This window comes from Giraffa tippelskirchi, chromosome 4, assembly GCF_054371585.1.
Source record: "Giraffa tippelskirchi isolate mGirTip1 chromosome 4, T2T-mGirTip1v1.2.pri, whole genome shotgun sequence".
Taxonomy (NCBI): domain Eukaryota; kingdom Metazoa; phylum Chordata; class Mammalia; order Artiodactyla; family Giraffidae; genus Giraffa; species Giraffa tippelskirchi.
This window is the reverse complement of record NC_137278.1, coordinates 122,073,414-122,088,855: the sequence shown is the minus strand read 5'-3', so window position 1 is coordinate 122,088,855 and position 15,442 is coordinate 122,073,414. Positions and strand designations below refer to the sequence as shown.

The window sequence follows — 15,442 nt, the reverse complement described above, 5'->3', positions numbered from 1 at the left end:
ATATTCATGCTTGTACCTTTGCAGTCTCTGAACTATTCATGAACCTGGGATGATGAGACCCAAAATTTACAAGATTCTTCTGTTTATCTCGAAATATGCAAAGACATTATGTATTTGACATAAAGTGATCTCATTATTAAAGAAAAGAACAAGGGAGAATCCTCAGGAGCAATTTTTGATTTTACTACTCTGGCTGGCTATTTACCTCTAAAGTGGCTCAAGATCTCTGTATTTCACAACGTTATCATTATCACCAAAAATTCATTAACGTACAGTGTTCCTATACCTGTAATTCAATTGGTGATCTTTTTATAAATTTACATAATAACTGCCAGCTTCAATATTGTAGTAAATTATTTTCAACTGTATAAAATGGGAGATCTCAGTGATGTGGGAAGTTTTCATTCTGAACTAATCTACTGAATGACCTCTCTTCTGTGCTTAGTATCCTCATGTGGCCTTTAGGACTGCAGCTTCCTAAATTCCTACCAGAATTTGAGCCACTCAAGATATACTACATGCTTTAGACACTCCCTCCTACTTTTAAGGAACAAGAGAGGGACAGATAAAAGGATGGAGGAAGAAGAATGATAGATAGATAGGTAGATAGACATTAATAGAGTTAAATAGATGATAGATTTATAAAGATATTGATAACATGAAACTAGAGATACTAATAATATAAGGTCATTTCAAAGAGACCATTTTAAATGATAAACATATAAAATAAAAAAAATAATTTATTTTTCTTATCCATCCATTCATTTATTCAAACTCTTATTATTTACCAATTGTTACGGAAGAATCTGGGGATATATAAATAAGTTTGTGTCCCCACAGAAACTATCATAGGAATGACAGAGCTGTAAGTAATTACAGTTCCATGGGTTACACACTGTAGTAGCAGTATGTCCAGGAATGAAGGTATCACAAAAGAGGGAAAAATCAATTGTGCACAGGATGGAGAAAAAGAAAAAGAAGCAGAGATTTCACAGAGAGATATGTAAGCTAAACCTGGAAGGCAGGATGTAATTTGGAGGGGTAAATTCTAATGAATCTTCATTCTTTGACTCAACAATTATTTATTAAAGCACCTTTAAGGTGCTAAACACTGTGGTAGGTACCTGAGGTGTAAAAGAAACAAAAAAATAGTTCCTAAAATCAAGGAACTTGTAATGTGTGTTGAGAAAGAGGTCCATAAATAAGGAATGAAATTGTAAAATTCAGGACAATATATTTTACACACATGATTAAAAAAAGAACCACAAAGAACAACAATTCTGTCTCTGAGAGGGGGCTGGGAAAAACTTTCCAGAGGAGGTGACATGTGAGACTGTAAAATTCCTCATAAAAGTTTTTTGTCCATATTATTTTAATGTATATAATTTAGGGATAAAACTTATATTTATAGTGTTCACACATTCACCACCTCAATGTCTCTAAAATGTAATTATAGTCCTATGTGTATTTTCAGAAATAAAAATATCTTCACCTTCATTCTTTTCTAATACCATGTCATTCCGCCTGCTTTACAGAGTTTTTTTTAAAGTAGTTTGTGTCAGGCTGTGATATTTTTTAAAAGTCTTTAGATTTGCTAATATCCGCTGTTCTTGAATAGCAAATGTGTTCTTTCTTTAGTAATAGGGAACTGTGTAAAGTTTTAAAACAATTTTCTAAAGAATGGGTAGTATAGTATTTCTTATGACATAAATATTGGTAATAAAACTACAGAAGGGTTTAATATAGCAGACAATTTAGTAAATCTAGATGTTGATTATGAAACCTAGATCATATAAGCTTTGTTTTAAATTCTGGTGATAGGCATGCTTGATGTAAGGAACTAGATATTAATTTTTTCCTTGGAAGTTCTGCAAATGAGTCCAAATACATTTTAATTCAACAAGCATTGACTGATCATTCATTGTAATCAAGGTATTACAAAACATCAAATCATTAACAAATATGATTGCTTCTTAAGATGTACACCTCAATATTTAAAATAAAACACATATGTGAATGGGTTAATACAGTTAATTTTAAAATCACTACAAAGAAGAAAAGAAGAGCTTATGTCCAAAGTGAAGAATGTGAAAGTATCATAAAGGAAAAGATTTCAGTGCTAGGTCCAATAGATAGATGGTGGTGGTAGTACTTAACAGTTGGGGAAAAAAAAAAAAAATCACATAAGCAAAGTCTTTGAGTTAAGAAAGAGCAGAATTCAACCAGGAAACACTAAAGAGTTCAATTTGATCAGATTATACTTCTGAATCATCAAAATTTCTATTTCCCATAACCAACTGGTTATAGATGTCTGAAGTTATAAAAGATTATATGACTGTATGCAGGTTCAGTATGAAAAAGTGCCAAGAGTAATTAGCCATGCTGCTATGAATGAGGAAGAGAAGAATGGCAGCTCAGGGCCCATGTGTTTGCTAATTAGGGAACAAGATATCTATCAGAGGCATAGTGAGAGGTAAGGATAGACAGTTAAAGTAACTCAAGCTCGGAATCCAAAGGGCCTTAAATTGCAAGCCAAGGGGTTTGTGTTTTATTCTTCTTTCAAACTTTAATTAGAGAAATAATGTAAAGCTTGTTGTAAAGCATTTTTAAAGCCCAAAAGTATGTATAGAAAAGTGAAAACCTCCTCCTCAATACTAAATTGGTATATATTCTTCCAATTTTTATACATACACATACAAATGGGTGTAAAAATATATACTGCATAAAAACTGTCTCAATACAAAAATAGATTCCCATTACACATATAATTCTACAACTTGTCTTTTTATGTATACATCATTTCCTTAAAGTGTATAAAGATGTATTTTATCTTTTTTAACTGCAATATAACATTTTATTGTATAGTATATTACTGACCTATCCTTTAGCTAGTTGGAAGCCATTGAAATGTTTCAGTGGGAAAAGGAAATGATTATAAAGTTTTAAAAATCTGAAAAAAGTTGAGATGATAAGTTTCTAAAAGAGAAATAAGAGACAGAGAAAGCATTTAGATTATTACAAAATTTTAAGTAAGCTCTAATAATGAGAATTTGATGTAAGACTAACTACAAGAATGTTTCAGATAATGTAATTAAAAGAGTTGATAATTATCCTGGTTTATCAAGTGAGAATAAGAAAGATCAAAAAAAGGAAAGGCTCAATGGGGATGATTGAGGAGATCAGGAAGCTGTCTGCAGAGAAAAGTAACAGAAGGAAGGGAAATATTTATTAGAGAATGGTCTCCTCTTTCATCCCTGTTTTCTAGCCTCCCATCTTGTCAGTTGCCAAGTTTCATCAATCTGATCACAGTAGTATTTCCCCAATGCGCCCTATTTTCTCTCTCCCTGCCATCACTATCCCCATTAATGCCCCCATTTTCTGCCTCTCAGCACTCGTCTCCCTCTAAATCACCCACAGTGCTGTTGGATTAATTTTACTGTGAGTCAAAAGTCAAGATGGTTCAGCTGGGTAACGCTTACTAACATGCTAGACATCTGCTACATGCTGGGCACTCTGTCTGCCTTTAATATAAGGTTGTTTGTCATGGAATCCACACAGAAAGCCACTTTTTGGTTTTGTGACTTTGGTGAGACTATTTAACCTCAAAGTTAAAGAGTCAGTTTCCTCATCTGTAAAATGGGGGCAACGGTATCTGCTTCATCCATCTGCTGCATGAAAGGTATTAACAAATGTCATTCATTTAGTATGATGATGCTGCATAGTAAACATTGGGAAGGTCAGCTTTCACCAGCAAGAGTTCTCAAGCATACCTCAAACTGCCTCTATATACTGCCCAACTTCACAACTTTCTTGTCCATTATATGTTTCTTTATATAACCCAGGCTTTCACATCTCACTGCCTTAACTCATCAGAGAAGGCAATGGCAACCCACTCCAGTACTCTTGCCTGGAAAATCCCATAGATGGAGGACCCTGGTAGGCTGCAGTCCATGGGGTCGCGAAGAGTTGGACATGACTGAAGCGTCTTAGCAGCAGCAGCCTTAACCCATACTGTTCTCTTTAACTAGAATGCCTCCCTTGACCTCTCTATTTCCATACTTGTACATTTTCCTCACGCTTAAAGGTCCCAGTCACATGAAAACATTCTGTGATTTTTTTCCCATCTCTCACCTGGCTCTATTGCCACAGCACTGTATATGTAGACTTCCCTGGTGGCTCAGATGGTAAACATCTGCCTACAATGCGGGAGACCCAGGTTCGATCCCTGGGTTGGGAAGATCCCCTGGAGAAGGAAATGGCAACCCACTCCAGTACTCTTGTCTGGAAAATCCCAGGGACAGAGGATCCTGGTAGGTTACAGTCCATGGGGTCGCAAAGAGTCGGACACGACTGAGCCAACTTCACTTTTTCACTTTATAACATTTTTCTCTTGAATTTTTTATACATATTTTTATTTATATGCCTTATGCACATGGCTTACACTTATAAGGTATATACATCTTCACTTATAGGCTCTGAGCTTTTATAAAAGTTGGGGGCAGGATAAATTATTTCTTTATAAAACCTAAAATGATAATTTTACATGATAGATACAACATAAACATTTGTTGAAGTCTACACTAGATGATTTATTTTTGTCCCTCCAAACATCATCCCACTGTCTGCACTGGCAAGCTGATCCATGGATCCCATCAGTAAACAATGGAGAGGAACAGGCAAAGGGTGAGAGAGGGATTAGGTTCTGGCCTGCTCATCTTAGAGTCATCTTGAGTTGGCTGAACTGTTCCACTCACTCAAGCTGGCCAATTCTACAGAAACTTCCTTTTTCAAAACCCAGTAGCTGCTCTATTCAGTTGTCCCTTTGGGCCTAAACACTAGCCCTGAGCTACCCTGCAGCTCCTACATTTGTAGAGTTCCTTGAAACACTTGTCTTTGAATTATTCTGCGTTATGCCCTTTTTTCCCCTTTTTTTCTTGCTGGGGTCATCTGCTGAAAACTTGGGAAATTTTTAAAGGAAATAAGATTTGGGAAAGAAACTCCTTAAGTTCTGTACCATCAATCAAGTAACAGGGAAAGTCTTTAGCCTGAAAAAGATAATAGTGTGGTTGAAGGTTGGAGGGAATTGAAAAAGGATTTGAACAACTGCTGAAGAAAATGCTTTGGGAAGTGAGTTAATGGAGAATAAAAAGATAGCAGAACAACATGGAGGGCCTAATTGCACAGAACTCAATTGGCAAGCTCGCCTGAATTTCTCCAGCAGTGCTTCACAGAACAAGATCAAGAGTTGTTAAAACAAAACAAGACAAAACAAAACACAAGTGATAGGGTTTGATTAAATCGGGAATGATGGGAGATTAAAGAATCATGGAATCAAAATGTAATAAGAAAGGTCATAGCCAAGACCAAGGTAGAAGTCTGAAGCGAGATAAGCAAAGCCAAGAAAAGGTTAATGGGTGATCTTTCATTTAGGGTTCATTTGGAGGAAACATCAATTAGACTAATTGTGTAACATAAGTGATGGCAAAAGACACACTGTGTTTTTTAAAATTTTACAGCCAGATACAACTCTGCTTACTTGCCATATAACTTGCATGCCAATAGTCAGGCTGCTTGTAATTTAAATTACCTTTTAAGATAATAGGATTTGGATAATGTACTTGTTATTATTCAGAAATTCCTCTTTGGGCTCCCTCTGAAAAACTGATTTCACAAACGTATATTCACTTTCTGAAATTTGAATATTTAAAACTTCCTTTTCATTTTGCTTCAGTTCTTACTTTGCATCCAAGAATTTGCACTTCTGACAAATAGAGAAGAACAAGAATTTAGACCTTGATGTAAAACAAGCACAAGGGGAAAGAGAAAAAAGGAGAAGAAACGCAAAATAATCACATTAAGGAAAACAATCAAGTTCTTGATCGCAATATGAAAGCAGGAGAAACTGCTGTGCTAACTCAGAAACTCCACACAAAGGTTGCCAGGGGAACGATACTTGCACATTTCCTGGTTCTCAAAAATGCACCCATGTAATGTTTGTGTCTGTCTCTCTTCTTTCCTTTCTGAAAATCTCAACTGAAAATCTCCTCCAAGCTTGTGAATTCTTTGTTATTCACCTCGTAAATTCATTCTTTAGAGCTCACATCACAGAGTCCACTAAGTTGGCAACATAAAAAGGCATTGATTTTTTTTTCTTCTTCAAAAGTTATCAGTGTCACTTGCAATGAAAATTTCTGCTCTCCCTGGAGCCTCTAAAAATAGCAAAGTGCAAATTGGTTTTGCCTCCAACTATTTTTCATTTTGTTTAATCTTCCTACTTTTAGATTATAAGTTCCTCCAGGGCAGGCACTAGATCTACAAATTTATGTAATTCCCCACAGAAATTAAAACAGATATAATCCTAGAGTGGGAAGTAGATAACTCTTTTCAGCTAGTATTACATATAAGATTTAAAAAGTAGTTTTGGAAATTGTGAATTGGTTTTTCAATTTGTTAAAATTAACTCAGGTCTTAGGTATTTACCATCAGTAAATAATCCCATCTAAGGAAAAGGCAGGGGAGGGAAAAGTGTTTTTCTTCCATAGGGGGTGGTATGAGATGCTCCTATCCTGGTTCAAAACCTCTGGAGGCAGACTGGAAGGGAATGGCCATTTCTACTGCTTATTCTAGCCATTGTCTCTCAGTGGTGAACGCTGCCCTTCGCTTGTGTGATAAAACAAACCAAATGGATTAGTCATGAATAACTTTACGACTATAGTTAGGAATTTATTAAGACTAATATCAAATCATAAACTAAGAATTGGTCCTAGGCATTTACTGTTTATGAAAAGAAAATGAATTTTTATAAGACAAATATAATATTTTTAATATGAAATTCTTATAAGACAAATATAAATTAATTGACATGCGAAATATAGACACATGGATTTTTAAAATATTAATTAAAACATTTATACAAATTCACCATAATTAGTGCGTATATAAAGAAGATCTATTTACTTTCCAGAAGCTTAAAATACATTTTTTTATTTCTCATGGAAGAAAAGTATTTACTCTTTCTATATTATCCTAGTCTCAGCTGGTTTATACATGGAATTCCAATTTTAGATACGGCTAAAACAAGACAACAGGCCCAAAATGGAGTTACTCATGCTAGGCCCAAACAGACTGGGCTTAATCACACTTTTGGTTCTCCCAGAAATGGAACCTTAAACCAGTCAGTGAGGAACCAGCTGGTCAACACCAGTGGGGTCATCTGCCTAAAAGACCCCTGCCAACCCCTGAAAGAAAGTAATTTTGCATTAACCAACTGTTTCCCGGCCTAGTGTATTTTCATTTCTTCTCCCTTCTATTTTAGTGTTTCATTTCAAACAGCTTCCGGAACTCCTTTATATCTGCTAGACTCGACGCTAGATTCAAATTGATTTTTTGCTCAAATAAACTCTTGAAATGTTTAGTTGTGCCTCAGTTTACCTTTTAACGGTTCTATATGTAAATGTAAGAATCGGGAACCGAAGGAGACTCCGTGGGTCCCATGAGCAACCAGCAACCAGATATGGCACCTGCTGAGCCCGGAACTCTGGGCATCTCCCGCCTCAGAAAGAGATGAGTCTGGCGGAGCCTCAGCGGATTTTATCTTAGGAGCTTTCAGCGTTCATTTGAGAATTTCTTTTCCAGGCCGGATTTGGAAACAGCCAGAGTTGGAGCGGGTCCGACTTAGAAACCAGACCGGGTCTAAGTTTGGACCAGTGCGACTTAGAAAGCCGACCGGGTCAAGGGTCGGACCACAGACAGGTAAGAAACTAGATTGGTTCTGGCCCTGACTGGTTCCGGCTTAAGCCAGAGTAGGCCCAGCGTAAGATACAGTTTTGGTTTGAGGCCGAGCAAGCATGTTAACTTTACTGAAGATAATCCTGAATTACAGCGGCCACAACAGAGAACTTGTAACCTGGGTTAGTTTACGTGCTTAGGAGGCGCCTAAAAGAAAAAGGGGTCTCAGCTGAACACTCAATATAAAGCATAGAGGAAAAACGATTTTCCCTCCTCTTCAATTTCTCATGACCAGAATGAGACCTGCCGGCACACCCCGCTGGCTCCAGAGTCTGCAGCATCCTGAGGAAACTGACAGAAGCCCGCAAACAGTAAGAATTCTTATCAAAGTCAGCTCTTCTAGGGCTCTAGATATCTATAGTGCCTGGTTCAAAGAGGAAGGGAGAATTTCATGTTGTCTTTTTCTTTGAGATTAGCAGACAAAAAACATGTGTAAGAATTAAATCTTTGAATCGCTACTTGTGAATTTGCTTTCGGATACCCATTGGTTGCTGAACCATTCTATCCCAAGGACAATTACGCATTCTTTTCTTTTTTTAAAATTTTTATTGAAGTATAGTTAATTTACAATGTGGTTAATTCCTGTATGTTCTTTTTAAATATTCTTTTCCATTATGATTTATCATAGAATTTTTTTAAATTGTAGGATAATTGTTTTATAATGTTGTGTTAGTTTCTACTGTACAACAACATGAATCAGCTGTGAAAAGTGAAAAGGTAAGTGTTAGTCGCTCAGTTGTCTCAGACTCTTTGCAGGCCTATGGACTGGAGCCCACCAGGCTCCTCTGTCCATGGGATTCTCCAGGCAAGAATATTGCAGTGAGTAGCCATTCCCTTCTCCAGGTGATCTTCCCTACCCAGGGATCCAACCCTGTCTCCTGTAGGCGAATTCTTTACTGTCTGAGCTACCAGGGAAGCCCCTGACTCCCTAATATAGTCAAAGGAGTACAACTAATTGACTCCTTAATATAGCCAAATCAATACTAGTTTGACCCACCCTTAGATAGTGGTTTGAGAGACAAGTCAAAGTCTCAAGTCATCGTTTTTATACTTAGTTCTATTGCAAAATGGCTGCTCAACGGTAAGATAGGAGCAAAAAGACATCACTGTTCTCAGTACCTGATTTTCTAACTACCCTACCCCCCCAGTGTTAAAACTTATACCAGTTGAAATTTACATGCATTTATCATCATACAGTATTTGATTTTACTAAGAACCAAATCCCAGTTTTGGTTGGGATTTGGTTAATGTAACATACAGGAAAGATCACAGACTTTGGGATAAATCAGAGGTTCACTTTCTAGATAAGTTAGTGTGGGCAGGTTACTCTTTGAGAATCAGTTATATCATCTGAAAAAATTGGAAATAATGTAACATCCATCACCATAAATAGATATAATGTTTTTCATGTGATGAAAACTTTCATGTAATATAGTATTAACCATAATCACCATGCTGTACAGAACATCCCCTTGATTTATTTATTTTATAACTGCAAGTTTGTACCTTTTGACCCCTTTACTTATTTCACCCACCTACCCACCCATTTTTCTGGCAACCGCCTATTTGTTCTATAAGCTAAAGGTTTGTTTGTTGTTTTGGGTTTTTTTTTTTAAGATTTCATATGGTATTTGTAAGATTATATGGCATTTGTCTTTCTCTGTTTGACATTTCTTTTAGTGTAATACTCTCAAGGTCCATCCATGGTGTTGCAAATGGCAAAATTTCATTCTTATTGTATGAGTGAATAATATTCACTTATTTCATCTGTGAGAAACAGAATTCAAATTCAACTGTTCTTTTATAAACTAGTGATTTTGTATTATTATACCTATCATATGGATAAAATCTTAAAATGAAATCTGTAAGATGTGTTTCTGTGTGTCTATGTATGTCTATGTGTGATTTTTTTCTACTTCCATTTGCATCACCAAAATTAATTTGTAAAGAGGTCTATTTAATTGGCTTAAAGACAAGCATTTATGTAACTCAACTATACTCTCAAAAATGTAGAAACTAACCCAAATATTTTTCAAATTCATGTAATCTAGGATAATCTTCAGAAAATAAAAGCTAGTTTGTTTGTTGATTTAATTAAACCAGACATGACTTTAGAGTTACCAGCATTAAAAATAGAACTTTTATTCTAAATAAGTTTACTAAAAGTCAAATAAGCTCACATTGTCTCCGTTACAAAATTTGCCAGTAAGAAAGATAAAGTGGTGGATAACTGTTTAACATCTTATCAGATTTTCATAAGTAAACATAGCTGTTAGGAACAAGTAAATTAAATAAATTTAACTAAATTTATAAATGAACTATTCAACAATAATTATGCCTTTTGGTATGTTTACTTAAAAATAGTTTCCAAAGTCTTTTTGGTAACTTGAAATCTTAAAGTGATACTCAGATAAGTTGAATGACGGATAGTAATTGAATATCTAGATTATTTCCAAATAAGATAAATACTAAAATATTAACTGAACATAGATATATCTACTTTTGATTTCCTTTTTATATAGGAAATAAGATATTTGAGTTTATTGTTGAACATATTTTTTGCCACATTGGAAAATTTACTATGAGGAAGAATATACATTATAAAATGTATTTATGTTTGGTAGTGCACATAATACTGTAAAAGACAACCCTCATTTGCTTATGTCTTAGTTTTTTCTAGCGATTAAGGATTCTAAGGCTTAAGACTTATAATCAATATATGTAATGAAGACTGTTTAAAATGGGGGAAAGAAAACAATAGTGTATCAAAAGTAGGTAAGAAAAGTAGAATAATTGATTGTTCCAGAATGAGAATAAAAAAAGAGTAAGGAACAAAGGACAAAATCTGAACAGATGTGAAAAAGCTATAGAAGGTTTGTGGGAAAGGAATCTTGGGAAAGGAATCATGTGTGGTCAAGCTGATGAATATGTGTGGTCAAGCTGACTAATATTGAAGTGGATTTATTTAAGTTTTTAAAAAAATGCATATTCATTTTGAAAGTACACTGGTCCAAAATTAGAATTGACCTGACTCTTGAGAAACCTGTGTGCAGGTCAGGAAGCAACAGTTAGAACTGGACATGGAACAACAGACTGGTTCCAAACAGGGAAAGGAGTACATCAAGGCTCTATATTGTCATCCTGCTTATTTAACTTATATGCAGAGTACATCATGAGAAATGCTGGGCTGGAGGAAGCACAAGCTGGAATCAAGATTGCTGGGAGAAATATCAATAACCTCAGATATGCAGATGACACCACCCTTATGGCAGAAAGTGAAGAAGACCCAAAGAGCCTCTTGATGAAAGTGAAAGAGGAGAGTGAAAAGGTTGGCTTAAAGCTCAACGTTCAGAAACCCAAGATCATGGCATCCAGTCCCATCACTTCATGGCAAATTGATGGGGAAACAGTAGAAACAGTGGCTGACTTTATTTTTCTGGGCTCCAAAATCACTGGAGATGGTGATTACAGCCATGAAATTAAAAGACGCTTACTCCTTGGAAGGACAGTTATCACCAACCTATACAGCATATTAAAAAGCAGAGACATTACTTTGCCAACAAAAGTCTGTCTAGTCAAGGCTATGGTTTTTCCAGTGGTCATGTATGGATGAGAGAGTTGGACTATAAAGAAAGCTGAGCACCGAAGAATTGATGCTTTTGAACTGTGATGTTGGAGAAGACTCTTGAGAGGCCCTTGGACTGCAAGGAGATCCAACCAGTCCATCCTAAAGGAGATCAGTCCTGGGTGTTCATTGGAAGGACTGATATTGAAGCTGAAACTCCAATACTTTGGCCACCTGATGAGAAGAGCTGACTCATTTGAAAAGACCCTGATGCTGGGAAAGATTGAGGACAGGAGGAGAAGGGGACGATACAGGATGAGATGGCTGAATGGCATCATTGACTCAATGAAAATGGGTTTGGGTGGACTCCGGGAGTTGGTGATGGACAGGGAGGCCTGGCGTGCTGCGGTTCATAGGGTCGCAAAGAGTCAGACATGACTGAGCGACTGAACTGAACTGAACTGTACTTGGTTTACAGTATGTGTTTCAGGTATCCAACATGGTGATTCAATATTTATACATTATACTCCCATTTAAAGTTATTGCAAAACAATGGCTATATGTCCCTGTGCCATACAATGTAGCCTGTTGCTTATTTATTTTATACATAGCAATTTTTAACCTCATAATTCCCTATCCTTATCGTGCCACTCTCCCCTTCTTTTTCCCCACTGGTAATCCCTAGTTTCTTCTCTATATCTGTAAGTATGTTTCTTATATTCATTTGTTTTATTTTTTAGATTCCACATATAAGCTATAGAGTATTTCTCTTTCTCTGATATATTTCACTAAGCATAATACCCTCCAGATCTATCTATATTGTTACAAATAGTAACAACCTTGCCAACAATTGTTATTTGTAGATTCTTTGATAATAACCATTTTGACAGGTGTAAGGTGGTATCTCATTGTGGTTTTGATTTGCCTTTCTCTGATCATTAGTGATGTTGAGCATCTTTTCATGTTCCTGTTGGCCATCTGTATATCTTCTTTGGAAAATGTCTGTTCAGGTCTTCTGCCCATTTTTTAATCAGATTGTGTTTTTGAGTTATATGGGCTACTTATATATTTTGGATATTAACCTCTTATTGATCATATCATTCTCAAATATTTTCCTCAGTTCAATAGATTGTCTTTTCATTTTGTTGGTGGTTTGTTTTGCTGTGCAAAAGTTTTAAGTTTAATTAGGTCCCATTGAGAAGAATACATTTTTATTAGAGTATTGGTCTGCTCTTTGTCTTTATCAGGTTTTGCATTACTTTAGAAAACCTGGTCTTTTCAATATTTCAAGAGCTAAATTCTGTTTACAACTATGTAATCTTTATTTGCCTTTAAAATTATCTATTGCCACTTTAGTAAAATAGATAATTGTTATTTCATAATAATCTGTGACCCTGTTCATTCAAATGCTCAAACCTTTTGATGTTTTGACAACTTCTCAAAATCAAATTTTAAATGGAGTGAGTATTTTTCACCTCAAATTAACTTTGAAATTTCCCAGTGGGCCCCTGGAGAATGTCACACAATTTGCCTCTCTCCTTGTAAAAGAGAGATGCTAAGTTAGAAATGTTGTATTTATTTGGTATGTTAAATGACACAAGAAGAATTGTCAATAAGTGATGATGTGTTCTTATGTATTTGTATTTATATTTGTATGTTTGCAGGTCACCAATAAAAGTGGTCTAGAAATTATATGAAATTTCTAAAAATCTGATGTATTCTGATATATTCTCAATCACCATTCCAGTTATTATCTTAACATATTGCTTGTCACAGAAATAATCAAATTTCATTGTCAGTTCTATTACAATGTATTCATTAAATCTTTGACCATGGACATTCTTAAGTCTTTGTCATCTGCAGAATGTTGTCCTTTTACTCGAATGCTTTTGCAAAAGTAAGACTTATGGAAAGAACTCTACCAAGCACTTTTAACCAATGACACCGCTGCCAAATTATGAGTTGAAACTTCACAACTGAAGACGTACGTTCCACCTGACATTTGGTCTTGTACAAATGCTAGAAGCCTCAATATCAAATTGCCTAGGAAAAAGTAGCTGACATTGAGTTAGACTATTTCCTCTCAAGACTTTCTTTCCATTTCTCCTTCCCTCTCTGACCATCCTTTTCCTAATTTGTTTGCCATAAAACTCTTAATAATTCTTTTGTTCACCTTTTTTTCTTCCTCTGGCCTAGAAAAATAATGTCACCGTTCACATCTCAGGCTATTGTAAGGCTATAGGTAATCCAACCCCCAAATGACATTTGGGTCTGCCACAATACTAGTGATCCTGTAGTTCTTCCCATCACAAGCTTCTCCCTAGTTTCCAAAGTCTCCGTTTCTCTGGAACAAACTCAGCTTCCTCTCTATCATGTCAAACTCCTAATCCTTATGGTCCATTCCCCTGTCTCTGGTTAAAAACTCAAACTAACAGAACCTTGCATTCAGGCTGTGGACAAAGAGGGGATCACCAGGCAAGAGTAACCAGAATAAAACCACCAGTGCAGTCTTAGAGCCTTACACTTTACTGACCTCCACGGCTGTCACCTTTCCAGTCCTGAGACACAGACTCAAACGAGAATTACCATGAAGCATAGATGTTTCAAAATTAGTTTCCTTTGACAGATCTCTACTGTCTTGGCTAGGAGTAAGTACAAATGAAGCTGTAATAAGGAATCTCTCTCTCATTTTTGAATATATTGCAGAATCTTCTGGTAAAGCTGTAGATCCCTGATAAAAATCCCTAGACTCTCTGGCCAAAGTTATTATTGATAATAGGATAGCGCCTGACAATCAGATATCTTTGATCAGAGCAAGGAGGTGTTTGAACTATGGTCAGCACTATGCTGCACTTGGACTGAAACTTCTGGGGAAATTGAGACTCAGCTACATAATCCGCCTGCAATGCGGAAGACCTGGGTTTGATCCCTGGGTTGGGAAGATACCCTGGAGAAGGGAACGGCTACCCACTCCATTATTCTGGCCTGGAGAATTGCATGGTAAGAGGAGCCTGGCAGACTACAGTCCATGGGTCTCAAAAGTTGAACACGACTGACTGACTTTCACTTTCTTTCACTTTACGTAAGATTACTGAACAAGTCAGCTGGCTTAAGCAAGTGATTCCTTCATTGGGGTCTTTCTTTGATTTAATCTAATAGTTTAAGTCTTAGGGACCATGGTTCTGAAGTACACTCCAGAAACTGAGACTTATTCTGCTTATAATCATCACAGTAGTCTTCCTGATGTGCTCTATTTTCTCAAAAGCTTTAAATGCATATTTGCAGCAACTCACCCCAAGCAAATAGTCTCCCTAAGACTAGAACATTAGGGGGAAAAAAAAGAGAGAGAGAGAGAATGACCAACTTATAGAATGTGAACTCAGCATCATGGTCTGTGAATGCCACACAGAGATTCAACAAAAACTAAGAATGCCAGAGTAAAGAGTAAAGTAACTTAAAGTACTGAGTAAATGCTCAGTAACTTTAGCTGAGAGTAAAGTTAACCCCTTAAAAGTTGATCATATCTCTGAGACTGAGAGGCTGATAAAAAGGGGAGAATTTTTAAAAACAAGACAAGTGATGCAAAATAGAATTCCTTTTGTTAAATCCCACATCACCAAACGAGGCTCTAATTATACTTTAAATTCTCCCAGAAATAGCATTTTAAACTAGTCAGTCAGAAGTTGCCTGATTAGCACTAGTTAGGTCATCTGTGTAACAGGTCCTTGCTATCCCTAAAGGAAGGTAGCTTTGCAGTAACCAACCCTTTGCCTGATATAAATTCCTTGTTCCTGTTCCCTTCTGCCTGTAAAAGTCTTTAATTGTGTACAGCTCCTTAGAGTTCCTTTTTATCTGCTAGATTAGATGCTGCTTGATTCAAGTTTATTTCTGCTCAAATAAACTCTTAAAATCTTTAATATGCTTTAGTTTATCTTCTAACAATACTATTGTTAAAGAAAAAATTATCCTGACACTTGTAAAAGTAGCAAGAAAGGCTTTGTTCAAGGCTATTTCAATAGATGTCAAGACTATTGTAACAGGGGAGAGAAATCAAGCTCAACACCAAATATAGCAGAGACAGATGGGGAT

General features: G+C 36.1%; 2 long non-coding RNA genes across 4 annotated transcripts in view; one reads left to right on the top strand and one right to left on the bottom strand.

Annotated features, from left to right (window-relative positions):
• The window catches only part of LOC145546656 (uncharacterized), an 87,108-nt gene extending 79,414 nt beyond the window's left edge, over positions 1-7,694 (bottom strand). Inside the window, exon 1 of the long non-coding RNA XR_014083126.1 lies at positions 7,432-7,694. This is a non-coding gene — a long non-coding RNA (uncharacterized LOC145546656). The remainder of the gene's footprint in view (positions 1-7,431) is intronic.
• Positions 7,472-15,442, top strand: part of LOC145546654 (uncharacterized) — a 239,762-nt gene continuing 231,791 nt past the window's right edge. Inside the window, exons 1-2 of one of the 3 annotated variants that reach the window (XR_014083125.1) lie at positions 7,472-7,752; positions 8,024-8,099. This is a non-coding gene — a long non-coding RNA (uncharacterized LOC145546654). Of the gene's footprint in view, positions 7,753-7,794; positions 8,100-15,442 lie in introns of those variants that run through there. The other 2 variants (XR_014083124.1, XR_014083123.1) reach the window with 2 other exon arrangements.